The sequence below is a fragment of the Somniosus microcephalus genome, chromosome 18, assembly GCF_052327205.1.
Source record: "Somniosus microcephalus isolate GS21.2 chromosome 18, FLI_Smic_1.0, whole genome shotgun sequence".
Taxonomy (NCBI): domain Eukaryota; kingdom Metazoa; phylum Chordata; class Chondrichthyes; order Squaliformes; family Somniosidae; genus Somniosus; species Somniosus microcephalus.
The window spans coordinates 61,235,879-61,252,513 of record NC_141004.1 but is presented as its reverse complement, the minus strand read 5'-3'; positions in this window follow the sequence as shown (position 1 = coordinate 61,252,513).

The following is a 16,635-nucleotide window of genomic DNA, read 5'->3' as shown; positions in this document are numbered from 1 at the left end:
GGGGTGCCAACAGGGCATTGCACGCTCGACTGACATCACGATCGGCGGGCGCAGCAGATCGGGGCGGTAAACTTTTGCACTGCCGCAAAAACTAGTCAATTTTGCGAGTGGCGCAAACATCGCCGTGCCCGGGCAGTAGTTACTTTGCGCCCTCTTAGGGTGCTAACGGGAGGTGCAAGCCAACCAAATTTTTTCCCTGCTGTCTTTGTTCATGCACGAGGAATGGTCTTTTAGATGGGTATCAGAGGATTTGAGAAATGGACCCGGCGGGTGGAGGGTGGGAAAACACAAGTGAGATTCCAGTATTCAGAGCAAGAGGTTTCATTGTTCCCAGCTTCCGAGTCACATCATCATATGACCAGATGCCGGATGGCAAAAGGTAACCTCCTGATCGTAGGGGATGTAGGACCCACTTACAGGAGAGGCCAGTGACATTGAATCCAAAGAGAATATCCAATGCAAATGTAACTGGAAATTGTTGTGAAGAATTCTGTTTCTCCTGCCCGTGGAGCTCGCATTTGAACTGAATTGCCCTGTGCAGGTACCAGTGTCAACGTTACAGCATAATGACATAGGTGTCAGCCGTGGCTCAGTGGTAGTCAGAAGGTTGTGGATTCATGTTTCACTGCAGAGCCATGAGCGCATAATCCTGGCTGACACCCCAGTGCAGTACTGAGGGAGTGCGGCACTGCTGGAGGTGCCGTCTTTCGGATGCGATGTTAAACTGAGGCCCCGTCTGCAATGTTCCCTTTAAGCTGCACGGCCACTCAACGCTCGGCAAGTCTTGCGCAGCCAGCGAACCAGCTTTTAGATAGAAAAGCCGTGCATGCGCGGAATTTAAATGCCCCACGCAACCCGTTAAAGGGGCCGCGCAGGCCCAAAATAAAGAGAGGGAAAGTTGCCTGTCTGTCCTCTCAGGTGGATGTAAAAAAATCACATGGCACTATTCAAAAAAGAGCAGCAGAGTTCTCCAATACTTATCCCTCAACCAACATCATTACAAAACACATTGAGTACCTCGCACCCGGGTGCGGCGCCGCTAACGCCTCCCACGAAATTCAGCAGGAGGTTAGCGGCGGTGGTAACCGTTAGCGCCCCACAGAGCTGCGCCTCCAGCGATGACGTCATCGCCGTGCGCAACGCCCCGGTCGTGATCTTCAGTCGCGCCCCCTGACTTACCGCTGTACGCTATGTCCGATAAGGTCAGGGGGGCGTACTTGCGGCTGGGGCGGTGCAAATTAAAATGGAGATGCTGGGCGGCCATTTTTGTTGCTGGCCGCCTGCCAGCACCTGCCCCCGTTGCTGTCCCCGGCCTCCTGTGAAGCCCCCCCACCCCGTGGGGTTGCAGCTGCACTCTGTGAGCCCGGTACTCCTCTTGAGTGCCGGGCTCTTTTACCGGCACTCCGATCCCTGGTGGCCCAGCTGGGCCCTGGGTCGCGCTGCGCAAGGCCCCTCCTCTTTAATAAAGGAGGAAGGCCTGCAGTACCGTGGCGGGATGTGCCGCAGCGTATGGTGCTGTTGCACGTAGCACCGCGATATTCAGTTGCAGCACCCCAAGAGGGAGGGGGAGTGCTTCCAGTAACACCCCGCCTCCCTCTTGGGGCACTACCAGTGAATTTCAGGCGCAGGGGTGCTAACTTTTTCGGGGCAGAGAAGTTAGCGCTCCAAAGGGGGCGCGACTCAATTTTGCCCCCATTATCTGGTCATTCTCACATTGCTGTTTGTGGGACCTTGGTCGGTGCAGATTGGCTGCCACATTTCCCTTAATTACAACAGTGGTTACACTTCAGAACTATTTAATTGGCTGTAAAGCGATTTGAGACAACCTGAGGTAGGGAAAGGCGCTATACAAATGCTAATTCATTCTGTCTTATATAAAAGGTTATTTTGGTGGTAGTAGAATAGGAAATATTCAATTCTAAAAGGGGCAGTAAATATTGTTTGCATTTTGCACATGAGTCACAGCTGTAAGGAAGTGTGCTTGATGCAGTGCATCAACACAAAAGCGGGGTTAAAAGTAGCTCTGGGCGGCAGAAGTGGGTAGAATGTTGCACTCCCCAGCTGCATCTCAATGAGTTCAACGGTCACTCAGATAGAAAACCGAGATGACACTTAAAAAAAAAATCAAAAATCTTCCACAATTCCACATGCACTGACAACTTTGCCTCGTGTAATTCCAATCATTGTTACCAACCATTAAATTAACTTTCCGTTTTGTCTGGGGAAATTAACCTGATAGAATGAAAAGGGCACACATGAGTAATGACTCTTGAGTGGGTGGGTTGAAGCTACTGAACCGCAAATTATTTGCACTGTCATTAAACAGTGTTTCTTAAAAGAGCTATTAGCCCCAAAATATGTTGCTACATGATGAGAATCAGAATTACCTTTGCTGCTCCTGATCCTACAAGTTTGGTATCCTTTTGTGGAGCGGCCACCAGTGGTCCCTTAAAGATCTTCTGGGCGCTCACTTTGTGCTTCAAAAATTGCAGAAACTTAACTGGACCAGCCACATAAATACTGTGGTAACGAGCAGGCCAGAGGCTGGGTATTCTGCGGCGAGTGTCTCATCTCCTGACTCCCCAAAGCCTTTCCACCATCTACAAGGCACAAGTAAGGAGTCTGATGGAATACTCTCCACTTGCCTGGATGAGTGCAGCTCCAACAACACTCAAGAAGCTCGACACCATCCAGGACAAAGCAGCCCATTTGATTGGCAGCCCATCCACCACCTTAAACATTCACTCCCTCCACCACCGGCGTACCGTGGCTGCAGTGTGTACCATCTACAAGATGCACTGCAGCAACTCGCCAAGGCTTCTTCGGCAGCACCTCTCAAACCCGCAACCTCTTCCACCTAGAAAGACAAGGGCAGCAGGCGCATGGGAACACCACCACCTCCAAGTTCCCCTCCAAGTCACACACCATCCTGACTTAGAAGTATATCGCCGATCCTTCATTGTCGCTGGATCAAAATCCTGGAACTCCCTACCTAACAGCACTGTGGGAGCACCTTCACTACACAGACTGCAGCGGTTCAAGAAGGCGGCTCACCACCACCTGCTCAAGGGCAACTAGGGATGGGCAATAAATGCTGGCCTTGCCAGCGATGCCCACATCCCATAAACGAATAAAAATAAAATTGGGGTCCTCCAATGGTAAACGACCCCGATTTGCATACTTAAACAGCCGCCAGCCCAAAACAAGTGGGCCTGCTGTTTGCCCATTTGTAGACCTGTCTGAAAATTGCATCAGACCAGCTTTGGGCATCCCTGAATTTCAACTGCGGGGCAACCAGTTTTGATAGGAACAATAGGAATTGCTCGACAGAGAAAGACCAAGGTCCATCTAATTCATTTTCTACCATCCCGGTAGTCGCTTGATACAGTGATAATGGAGTTGTTGACCAATCACTGCAATCAGTCTCTATCTATTAGTCTACAGCAGACCCAGACATGATGAGAAATGGGTAGGCGGCGGTTTGAAAATCGCCCCCAACGTTGCCCCGTCAGCTTGATAGTCATTTTGCAGCTGCAGCCTAACACGTAACATGTACTGTGTCCGAGATTGTTTCAGTAAGAAAACACTCGATCCAATACCCTCGTTCAGGTAGCTAAATCTTTATTGACCACAAGTGATCAGATTCGTGCTGATTTACTGTACATATTTAGGCTGATCAATGAACTCGTTACATGATAGGGGTTATTCCCCAATCCTGTGTTCACAGGGGCACAGCATCAGTGCTGTAATGTTGAATTCCTACTGTAGCTTTTAAAAGCTCTGAATTAATTTGTCCGTGACTACCCAAACCGCTCTGGGTCCAGGTATATTGTGTATCCGTAAAACAGGTTTATTGAGTATTAAACATCCAGGACAAAGAAGTAATACTTAACAAGAAGATAGTCGCAGTCTGTTCATTGAACCCCAGCGTTCCTTCCGAGTGACTGTGGTGCGGTCTCTTTATTCTCTTGCTGTGTTCTGTTGACTGAAGCTTCTCATCCTCTGGTTTTGTGCTGCCTTCAGTGTTCAATAGCTGTTCCTTTATACCTTTTTTCCCCCTTCAAAATACATAGCAACTTGCAGCTGCTTGGGCTATCTCATCATTCTCACCTTCAATAGTACGGTCTATGATTTCCTCCCCTTTTCTGCTGTGAGCTTTGAGTATGAGATCTTTTCCATAGCCAGACTTCCTATGAATTACGACAGAGGTTTTTTGCCTTTCCCATAGCCCATTATCTAGACTGGTCTGAAACTTCAGCGATAAGGGATGTTCGGTATTGAAAACCCTCCATCTTACTTTGAGTCTTAATTAATGTTTTGTCCTTCACTGGCTTCTTGTTTTTAATATAACAGAAAATCTACACGACCTCAGCACTATTCTCGCAGTTAACATTCTGAAGGGGGAGGGTGAACAGTCAGAGGTCGTGGTTCACATTGGGACCAATGACATGGGTAGGAAGAGGGATGAGGTCCTGCAGCAAGAATTTAGGGAGCTAGGTAGCAGATTAAAGAGCAGGATCTCAAAGGTTGTAATCTCTGGATTACTCCCGGTGCCACGTGCTAGTGAGTATAGGAATAGGAGGATAGAGCAGATGAATGCGTGGCTAAAGAGTTGGTGCAGGAGGGAGGGCTTTAGTTTCCTGGATCACTGGGACTGCTTCTGGGGAAGGTGGGACTTGTACAAGTCGGACGGGTTGCACCTGAACCAGAACGGGACAAATATCCTTGCGGGGAGGTTTGCTAGCACTGTTCGGGGGGGTTTAAACTAAAATGGCAGGGGGTTGGGAACCTGAGCAGGGAGACAGAGGAAAGGGAAACAGGGATAAAAGCAAAAGATAGGAAGGAGAAAAACAAAAGTGGCAGTCAGAGAAATCAACGGTTTAAATCAAACGTGGCCACAGTAAATAATCATTCTAATAGGTCTAAGAGCGTTAAAAAAACAAGACTGAAGGCTTTGGCCTAGAAATTCGGTATAGCCCCGTTTGGGGCGTTAGATCTGGCGAAGCGCAAAGAGTACCGCCAGCTGCGACTTAGCGCCACCTGGCGCGATATTGGGTCGTTGCGCCCCTGATGGTGTTTGCGGCGGTAAATCAGGCGCTGCACGCGACTCTTAAGGCGCTAACGCGGAGGCGCTACCCAATATCGCTGCGGCGCGGCGGAGCGCAGGTTCGGTCAATAATCACTGATCCCGAGACACACTGGCACTGGACAGCTCTTAAAGGGGCGGGTCAATTAGGATCACCAGACAAAGCACTTCCTGGCACGCCTTAAATTCGGTTCAGACTTACCAGAGGTACTCCAGGCTGTGCAGACATGCTGAGGGTGAGGCAGAGGTGTGAGCGCTTTGATGAGGTGGCCCTCCAGGCTTTGGTTGGCGCTGTGGAGCACCACCATCAGACACTGTACCCTGAGGATGGCAGGAGGGCGCCACCTGCTGAATACCGGCGCACCTGGAGGGAAGTGGCTACCAGAGTGGCATCCAGAAGCGTGGTCCATAGGTGCGGTCCAGTGCAGAAAGAAGTTCAACGACCTCACTCGGGTCGTCAGGGTGAGTGCATTTTCCATGATCTTATTCATCCCTCCATGTGCAGCTGACTTTATGGCTAGAGGGTGTCCGAACCCCCAGAGGCCATCTGTCTGCCAGCACCCGTGGCCCTTTCTGGAAAGACACATGCACATGCTGCTCACTGCATGATGTGAGGGCTATTCAACCATGGGGGGCAGGTGATGTGTGCTGACTGTATGATGTAAGGGCTGTTCAACCATGGGGGGCAGGTGATGTATGCTCACTGCATGATGTGAGGGCTATTTAACCATGGAGGGCAGGTGATGTGTGCTCACTGCATGATGTGAGGGCTATTCAACCATGGGGGGCAGGTGATGTATGCTCACTGCATGATGTGAGGGCTGTTCAACCATGGGGGGCAGGTGATGTATGCTCACTGCATGATGTGAGGGATTTTCAACCATGGGGGGCAGGTGATGTATGCTCACTGCATGATGTGAGGGCTGTTCAACCATGGGGAGCAGGTGATGTGTGCTCACTGCATGATGTAAGGGCTATTCAACCATGGGGGGCAGGTGATGTGTGCTGACTGCATGATGTAAGGCTATTCAACCATGGGGGACAGGTGATGTGTGCTCAGAGCAGCATGCTACAGCAATTCCCATCCTTTCTCTTGCAGGCGAAGCTGGGCCAAATGAGGCGCGAGCAAAGGCGCCATGGAGGAGGCGCGCCTAACATCCAGGCCCTCAGCGAACTGGAGGAGAGGGTCCGGACGATCATGGGGACCCGGCTGAGTGCTCCTGTCACCTCTGCATCTGCCGACCCCATAGTGGCTTACGCTGGTAAGGTTCTCACCTTTTGGATCTCTCCCCTACCACTTGTTCCCCCCACCAGCATGATCTCTGATTGTCGATCCACTCCAGTACATTGCAGCACTCATGCCTCCCTCGCTGCCACGCTGACCTCACGCTAAAGGCACTCCTGTTCCTCCCTCCTTTCAGCTGCTGACTCGTCCAAGGAGGAGGCGGGCCCTCAAGCTGCAACTATGGGTGAGTCTGGAGGCGAGGATCACGAGGAAGCCGGACCATCTGAAGAAGCCTCAGGCGAGACAGCGCAGCGGCGGACTGGGGGCACACCTTCCCGGGAGGGGAGCGGGGGGGCCAGCTCGGACGAGGAGCCAGTTGCGGGCACCAGCGGGCTGCAGCAACGCAGGGGGAGTAGGGAAGCTCGGGGGCCGTCTCCCCGGAGGGCAAGTCAGGTGACGATGACTGCTGCACAGAGTGCAGAGGAGGTGCATGCCCTCTCGCAGATGAGCGCCCAGGCTGGCTGGAGGCACACTGAGCTCATGGCTGCAGTGGCCAGGTTGCCTGAAACCATCGAGACACTGGCGACCAGTGTCCAAGACATCGGTGCAGCACAGGCCCGGAGTGCGCAGGACTTCGGGTCAGCATTGGAAAGGTCTGTCCAGGGCTTCAGCGGAGCAATGGAGAGGACTGCCCAGGGCTTCAGCGAAGCAATGGAAAGGAATGTCCAGCACTTCTGCGGAGCAATGGAAACGAGTGTCCAGCGCTTCAGCGGAGCAATGGAAACGAGCGTCCAGCGCTTCAGCGGAGCAATGGAAAGGACTGTCCAGGGCTTGGCCGAGGCAATGGAAATGAGTGTCCAGCGCTTCAGCAGAGCAATGGAAACGAGTGTCCAGGGCTTGGCCGAGGCAATGGAAAGGACTGTCCAGGGCTTCGCTGAAGTAATGGGACCTGCCATGCAAGTGCTAAGTGCTGCCACGCAGTCACTTGCTGGTCTCCGACAGACGCAAATGGAGGCCACGCAACCAGTGACTGCTGCCACCCTCGATGACTCAGGCATGATTACCTGGGGCCCTCACAGCACCACAGCAGGCCAGCAATCTGTGCTCCCACAGATTGCTCCGGATGCTGAGGTGTTGCCCCATGGGAGTGCCAGTGTGTTGGTGGAGCAGGGAGGTGCTGTCCTCTCTCAGGATGACAGCATACCTGCTGCCACCACTGGCACTTCACCACTGCAGCTGCCAGCACCTGCAGGACAGACTGCCTCCACCCATGCACAGGTGGAGCAGTCAGCTGCTGGGCCCTCTAGGCCCAGAGGTCGTCCAGGACGCACCTCAGGGGCATCTGCGCTCAGGGACAGTCAGCAGGCCTCCCCCAGCCTTGCCGCAGCCACTGGGGTCCCCTTAAGGAGGAGCTCCAGGGTGGGAAGGGGCCAGAGTAGTAAAAGACCACGATCCCCATCAGGGGGCAAGAACTGAGGGGTGCCCCTGAAGCCCCTGTCCAGGTTGACGCAAGGCCAGACAAATGTTTCTGCTGAATGTAATGTTTTATTTCACCAGTCTCACGGGAGGGAGAGACAAATGTTTTTGCTGAATGTAATGTTTTATTTCACCAGTCTCACGGGAGGGAGAGACAAATGTTTTTGCTGAATGTAATGTTTTATTTCACCAGTCTCACGGGAGGGAGAGACAAATGTTTTTCTGTGTGAGTTCTGATTTCTGATCATTTTGTTTTATGTTGGAAGGGAGCACTTTTGTTGTAATAAACACTTTGTTCATTTAAAATGGCCATGCCTGCTCTTTACATGCATCTTGCCCTTCACAGGCTTGGGGGTATGAGGTCAGTTCCATTCCTGTTCTTGGATTGGCTACAATCATTCCGTCAGAGGGGCCTAGAAGCGATTTCTGCTCAGCCTCAGACGCACGGCCCTTCCAGCTAGTACCTCCCTCCCATCCTCCTCCTCCTCCTCCTCTGCTGGGGTGGTAATGTCTGGTGGCATTGGCTGGGAATGTAGGATAGCGAGGTACTGGAGCATGCAGCAAATAACCACGAAGTGTGAGACTCGATCAGGCGAGTACTGCAGTGCTCCTCCGGAATGGTCCAAACAGCGGAACCGCTGTTTCAGCACGCCGATTGTGTGTTCCACAATGTTCCTCGTGGGCTGACGGCTCGCTTTGCAGTGTTCTTCAGCAGGGGTACTGGCCATCTGGAGCGTGGTCATCAGCCACGGCCACAGAGGTTAGCCCTTGTCCTCGAGAAGCCAGCCTTCTGGGTGATTCGGGGACTCGAAAAGGTCTGCAACAGTAGTCTGGCGCAGGGTGAAGGCATCTTGGCTGCTGCCTGGGAACTGCGCATTCACTGCGAGGATCAGCTGTCGGTGGTGACAGACCTGATGCACAATCAACGAATGAAACCCCTTGCAGATGCGGAACTCCTCCGGATTGAATACAGGCGCCCGCAAAGCCACGTGCGTACACTCAATCGCACCCTGCACCATGGGGAAGCCCGCTATCTCTGCGAAGCCCTCTGTGTGCTTTCGGTGCTTGTCTGGGGTCATTGGGAAGGAGATGTACTGCCACCTCCTTTTCAACAGGGCATAAGTCACTTGACGGATGCAGCAATGCTCCGCAAACTGGGAGATGCTGGCTATGTCTCCAGTTGCAGCCTAAAAAGAGTCGCTTGCACAGAAGTTCTGGACAAAAGTCATCTTCAGAGCCACCAGCAGAGATGTCCTGGATCTTCTCTGAGGCTGCAGATTTGTCTGAAGCAGGTGGCACAGCTCAGTCACCACCTCCTTTCTAAAGCCCAGCCTTCGGACACAGTGCTCCTCCGGCATGTCCATGTAGGAAAGCTGCTGTTGGGAAACCCTGCCAGCATAAGGTCTGGTGTGGTGACGTCTGTTGGGCCAGCTCCGTCTGGCCATGCCTGCACCCCCTCTCCCTGCGTCTCAGTGACCTTTGCAGATGATGCAGCAGCAGGACCTTCCCCTCCAATGCAGGCCCCATAATAAGTGCCCACAGGAAGGTTCCCCGTTGTCAAGACTCACCAACAGCAAGGCGATGGTCAGAAGGCTGCTGTTCCTCTGCCAGCGTGGGCCCAGTGGTCAAATGGCTCTCAGTGTGCAGGTCAGCAACTCTTTGTAGCTCTCGAGGAAGTTGTGCACCAGAAATGTGTGCCGTTTTTAAACCACACCAGTCCCCTTTAAATAACGCTCCTCCAGCCCGAAAGCGACTTGGTAAGGCCCAGGAAAACTGTCACTAATAGCGCCAGGCGCTACGGAGGGGGGTGCCACTGAATTTCCCGTCTGGGGCGCCGAAAAGGCGTTGCACACTCAGATGACTTCATAATTAGCCTGCGCCCATGAGCGGGCGCTAAGCGTTAGCGCCGGCGCTAAATGCATGCTCAATATGGGGCGAGGCGCTAAACGCCTTGCACCCCACCGGAATTTGGCTATCGCCCCAGTTATTGCCCTCTTTAGGCGCTAATCCCTGGCGCAACCAACCGAATTTCTAGGCCCCTGTGTCTTAATGCGAGGAGCATTTGTAATAAGGTGGACGAATTGGCTGCGCAAATAGAGGTAAACGAATATGATTTGGTTGGGATTACGGAAACATGGCTCAAGGATGGCCAAGACTGGGAACTCAACATCCAGGGGTATTCAATATTCAGGAAAGATAGGCAAAAAGGAAAGGGAGGTGGGATAGCATTACTGGTTAAAGAAGGGATTAATACAATTGTAATGAAGGATATTAGCTCTGATGATGTGGAATCTGTATGGGTAGAATTGAGAAATACTAAGGGGAAAAAAACATTAGTGGGAGTGGTATATAGACCTCCCAACAGTAAGGCGGAGGTTGAGGATGGCATTAAAAGGGAAATTAAAGAAGCGTGCAATAAGGGCACAGCAGTCATCATGGGTGACTTTAATCTACATATAGATTGGGCCAACCAAATTAGTAACAATACTGTGAAGGAGGAATTCCTGGAGTGTTTACGGGATGGTTTCCTGGACCAATATGTCGAGGAGCCAACCAGAGATCAGGCCATCTTAGACTGGGTATTATGTAACGAGAAAGGATTAATTAGCAATCTTGTTGTACGAGGCCCCTTGGGTCAGAGCGATCATAATATGATCGAATTCTTCATTAAGATGGAGAATGAAGTAGTTGACTCAGAGACTAGGGTCCTCAATTTAAATAAAGGAAACTACGATGGTCTGAGGAGCGAGTTGGGTAGGATTGATTGGGGAATGGCACTCAAAGGGTTGACGGTGGATAGGCAATGGCAAACATTCAAAGACTGAATGGATGAGCTACAGAATTTGTTCATCCCAGTTTGGCATAAAAATAAAACAAAAAAGGTGACTCAACCGTGGCTAACAAGGGAAATTAGGGATAACATAAGATCCAAGGAGACGACATATAAATTGGCAAGAAAAAGCAATAATCCTGAGGATTGGGAGCAGTTTAGGATTCAACAAAGGGGGACAAAGGGATTAATTAAGAAAGGGAAAATAGAATGAGAGTAAGCTAGCAGGGAACATAACAACTGACTGTAAAAGCTTTTATAGATATATGAAGAGAAAAAGATTGGTGAAGTCAAGCGTAGGTCCCTTGCAGTCAGAATCAGGGGAATTTATAATGGGAAACAAAGAAATGGCAGAACAACTAAATTCATACTTTGGTTCTGTCTTCACAAAGGAGGACACAAATAACCTCCCAGAGATGCCGGGGAACATAGGGTCTGATGAAAGGGTGGAACTGAAAGAAATCAGTATTTGTAGGGAAATGATGTTAGGAAAATTGATGGGACTGAAGGCCGATAAATCCCCAGGGCCTGATAATCTACATCCCAGGGTACTTAAGAAAGTGGCCCTAGAAATAGTAGATGCATTGCTGGTCATCGTCCAGAACTCGATAGACTCTGGAAAAGTACCCATGGATTGGAGGGTAGCTAATGTTACCCCACTATTCAAAAAAGGTGGTAGAGAAAAAGCGGGGAATTATAGACCGGTAAGCCTGACATCGGTAGTGGGGAAAATGCTAGAGTCTATTATAAAAGATGTAACAGCAGAGCACTTGGAAAGCAGTGACAGGATTGGACAAAGTCAACATGGATTTACAAAAGGTAAATCATGCTTGACTAATCTACTGGAATTTTTTGAGGATGTAACTAGTAAAATAGATAAGGGAGAACCAGTGGATGTGGTGTATTTGGACTTTCAGAAGGCTTTCGATAAGGTCCCACATAAGAGATTAGCGTGCAAAATTAAGGCACATGGGATTGGGGCAAGGTATTGACTTGGATAGAGAACTGGTTGGCGGACAGAAAGCAAAGAGTTGGAATAAACGGGTCGTTTTCCGAGTGGCAGGCAGTGACTAGTGGGGTACCGCAAGGATCGGTCCTAGGACCCCAGCTGTTCACTATGGCCCAGTAATTCCGTTCCAAATGCGTGAGTACGGTTGGGGTACTCACGCGTCTGGCCGGAGGAAATGCCGGTTTTCAGCATGCACAGCGCATGCGGGGAAAACCGGCATTTCCTGTCCTCTGAACGAAGGGGTTCAGAGGCACAGCGCGTGCGACTGCACAGGCAGCGCGTGCGCAGTGAACTTCGTCGATTTCATTCATGGATTCAGTGAGGTTAAGTCCTTACAACTTACACATGAAAAAAGCATGTGTAAAGTTGCTCCAGAGGCTGCGGAGGAAGATATATTTTATCGTGGAGCTTCTGAAAGGCAATATTTTTGTTTGGGAAAGGGAGGAAAGTTATTTTAAGATATGATGAGGTAAGTTTTAAAGTTTAATTTTTTTTTTAAACGGGTCTTCAGTACTGTACGTAGAAGGAGCAATTGTGGCTGTGTGAATTGAATTTGCTGTGTTTATTAAATGTGAAAATGACTGTTCTAAAATGAGTAATGTAACATTTCCAACATTTTTAAGAAAGAAACTTTTCATCAGTAATATATTCTTTTAAGTAATTATGTATGTATGTCCGTATATACTCCTTTACGTATATGTATATATTCCTTTACTTATGTGTATGAATGTATGTATTTAATTATGATTTTCCAATAAGTTACTTTCTCTGAAAGTCATAATTAAATACATACATTCATACACATAAGTAAAGGAATATATACATACATATACGCAAAGGAATATATACAGACATACATACATAATTACTTAAAAGAATATATTACTGATGAAATGTTTCTTTCTTAAAAATGTTGGAGTCATTTTCACATTTAATAAACACAGCAAATTCAATTCACATAGCCACAATTGCTCCTTCTACCTACAGTACTGAAAACCCGTTTTAAAAAACAAAAATAAACTTTAAAACTTACCTCAGCATTTCTTAAAATAACTGTCCTCCCTTTCCCAAACAAAAATATTGCCTTTCAGAAGCTCCACGATAAAATATATCTTCCTCCGCAGCCTCTGGAGCAACTGTACTCATGCTTTTTTCATGTGTAAGTTGTAAGGACTTAACCTCACTGAAAGCATGAATGAAACCGGCGAATTTTACTGCGCACGCGCTGCCTGTGCAGTCGCACGCGTTCTGCCTCTGAACCCCTTCGTTCAGAGGACAGGAAATGCCGGTTTTCCCCGCATGCGCTGTGCATGCTGAAAACCGGCATTTCCTCCGGCCAGGCGCGTGAGTACCCCGACCGTACTCACGCGTTTAGAACGGAATTACTGGGCCAACATTTTACATGTCAATAAAATGAAAAATTTAACAATTGCACGATTTGCCCCCTCGCATCTGCGACTGAGGGTCCAAGGAGGTGCATTGCGCAAGAGGTCATCGTCGTACGTATCCTCACACTGTTCCCTTTCGGGAACTGTATGAAGTGGTGGAAGGATTTCTGGCCATGTTAACGCTCCTTCCGTGACCATAACCATCTTCATACCAGCCATTAGGGTGGTTAGTCCTATGGCATGAGGGTTTTACGGGCTCCCACAACCCATCTGAGGGGGGGGCCACCCACACCCGCGGACGCAAGTATCCCGCTGGATGTCCACACAGAATTTATAGTTGGAGCTCCGACTCCACTTGCCGGGACTGTCTGGAGCGGGGTTCGAAACCCTACTCCTTCTGGCCCAGCGGCGGGGATGCTTACCGCTACGCAAAAGGGCCACTCCGCGCAAAAGGTGACACCCATACGTTTCCTGCGCCTTTTCCCTCCCCGTGACTGGAGCCCTATGCTGCCACTTGAAAGACCAAGCTATTATCTGTCCTTTTTGCGACGCCTTTGACTTCTCATTACCAATGATGAGCAGGCGCTGCACCTCCATCTCGTTGAGGAGATTGCTGAGGTCATCATCAGTTCAATTGTGAGTTCTTTTAATGCCGTGAATTGTGCTCATTCCAGCCATTTCACGTTGCTAATCGGATTGGGCCTTTGGCGTAGCGGTAGGATCCCCGCCGCTGGGCCAGACGGGGTAGGGTTTCGAACCCCGCTCCAGACAGTCCTGGCAAGTGGAGTCGGAGCTCCGGCTCTAAATTCTGGTTGACATCCAGTGGGATATTTGCGTCCGTGGGTGTGGGTGGCCCCCCCTCCTTGTATAGCTTGTGGGAGTCCGTAAAACCCTCCCGCCATAGGACTAACCACCCTAATGGCTGGTTCAAAGATGGTTACGGTCACGGAATAATCATGGCCATAAATCCTTCCACCACTTCATACAGTTCCCCAAAGGGAACAGTGTGAAGACACGTATGACGACGACGTTGCTAAATAAATAAATGGAATGAAAAAAATTCTTTCAGGGCTTTTAAAAGTCTTTAAATTGCTTTAATTCTGTTTAAAACTACTTCAGATTCTTCAAAATAATGTAAACGTTTTTAAAAGTTTATAAAAGTTATCAAAAGCTTCATAAAAATACCAAAAACCTATTTGAAATGCTGCTCTGCATGTAAAAATGCTTTTCAGCTTGTGAGAAACATTGTGTCCTATTAAACTGAGACCTCAAGGGGCGTGTCTCAGTTGCACAGCGCGCTCCAGGCTTCGCGCTGGCTGCCCTCCTGGGCGGCGTGACGTCAGACGCTGCCTGGGATTCTTCTGTTCAAAAAGGAATTCCAGGCGTCCCTGGAGGTGAACGGCAGGCGCGTTGGGTAAGTGCAGATCGGGGGCTTGCACACGCGGCAAGCCCCCGACCCGAATTTCTGCCCCAACATATATTAATGATCTGGACGAGGGAATTGGATGTAATATCTCCAAATTTGCAGATGACACAAAGCTGGGTGGGAGGGTAAGCTGTGAGGAGGATGTCGTGAAACTCCAGTACGATTTGGACAGGTTGGGTGATTGGGCAGAAAAATGGCAAATGCACTATAATGTGGATAAATGTGAGGTTATCCACTTTGGTGGCAAAAACAGGAAGGCTGATTATTATTTGAATGGCAATAGATTGGGAGAAGGGGAAGTGCAAAGAGACCTGTGTGTTCTTGTGCACCAGTCGCTGAAGGTAAGCATGCAGGTGCAGCAGGCGGTTAAGAAGGCAAATGGTATGTTGGCCTTCGTAGCAAGAGGGTTCGAGTACAGGAACAAGGATGTCTTGCTACAGTTGTACAGGGCCTTGGTGAGACCACACCTTGAGTATTGTGTGCAGTTTTGGTCACCTTACCTGAGGAAGGACGTTCTTGCCATGGAAGGAGTGCAGCGAAGATTCACCAGGCTGTTACCTGGGATGGCAGGAATGATGTATGAGGAGAGATTGTGTCGATTGGGCTTATACTCACTGGAGTTTAGAAGATTGAGAGGGGATCTCATCGAAACCTATAAAATTCTGTCAGGCCTGGACAGGCTAGATGCAGGAAGGATGTTTCTGATGGCCGGGGAGTCCAGAACCAGGGGTCATAGTCTAAGGATAAGGGGTAAGCCATTTAGGACTGAAATGAGGAGGAACTTCTTCACCCAGAGAGTGGTGAACCTGTGGAATTCTCTGCCACAGAGGGCAGTGGAGGCCAGTTCATTAAATATATTCAAGAAAGAGTTGGATATATTTCTTAAGGCTAAAGGGATCAAGGGATATGGGGAGAAGGCAGGGACAGGGTACTGAATTTTGATGATCAGCCATGATCTCATTGAATGGCGGAGCAGGCTCGAGGGGCCAAATGGCCGACTCCTGCTCCTATCTTCTATGTTTCTATGTTTCTATAATGTTGGCTTAATTTTACCATCATGCTATGCTCCTCAGCCATTCGACATTTTATACAGGCTTTTTAGGTTTTTAACATACAATTTCACATATTATAGTTATATAAAAATAGTTTCAAAAATCCTAACAATGTTTACTAAATCCTACAGGTACACTCTATCCTACACTACCTCCTTCCTGTGAGCTGATTCCAGATGGGATCACAGATTTGCCCCTTATATGCAAATTTTCTAAATAGCCATTCCCATTGTATAATGTGCACAGTCTGACTGATGTAACATCTGCTCTCTCGCTCCAGTTCGTTATTTATGAGAATCCTCACTCGGAAAGGCACAGATACTGAATACATAAAGCAGTTCTAACCTGCAATCTCTAGAAAGTGTAACATTTCCATTAATATTCTGTGATAGCTCTTGTTGTGATGCAGTCTGACACTTATTATCCATCCTTGGGGAAACGAAAATACAGTAAATGAAGAGTATTTGCTAAGAGGAGCAGTGCAATGGGATTTTATTTTTCTTCTGTAAGCAGAGATTGGATTGGATGATACATATAAGTTAATAAAACAGTGAAAGAAAGAACTTTCATTTACATAGTACCTTTCATGACCTGCAGACGTCCCAAAGTGGTTCACAGCCAATGAAGTACTTTTTGGAGTGTAGTCACGGTTGTAATATAAACAGCCAATGGCACACAGCCAGGTCCCAACTAATGGTAATGGAATAAATGACCAAATAATCTGTTTTTTAGTGATATTAAAAAAAACAGAAAATGCTAGAAACACTCAGCAGGCAGCATCGGTGGAGAGAGAAATAGAGTTAATGGCCCCGATATTAATGGGGAGACAGGGAAGGTGTGGGGAGCCCGGTAGTGGGTGAAGAACCTGGCAAGGCCTGGGACGTGGAGGATTTGAATCATTTTGAACCGACTCCCACCCAACAGTGGGCGGGAGCGGGAAGTAGTGGCAGGAGGCCACAGCCAGCCAGCAGTGAGGGGCGGGTGGGCGGGGGGCGCGGTGGGGAGGCAGAAGTTACAGTCCGAGGTCGGGGCTGGGGTAACAGGGCAAAGACTTCCTTGTCATTGGGCGGTAGAGCACTCCTGCTCCTCCTGGCCCACAGGGAGTGCTAAAAGGAGCTGATCTTCAGAACTTACCTCAGGCAG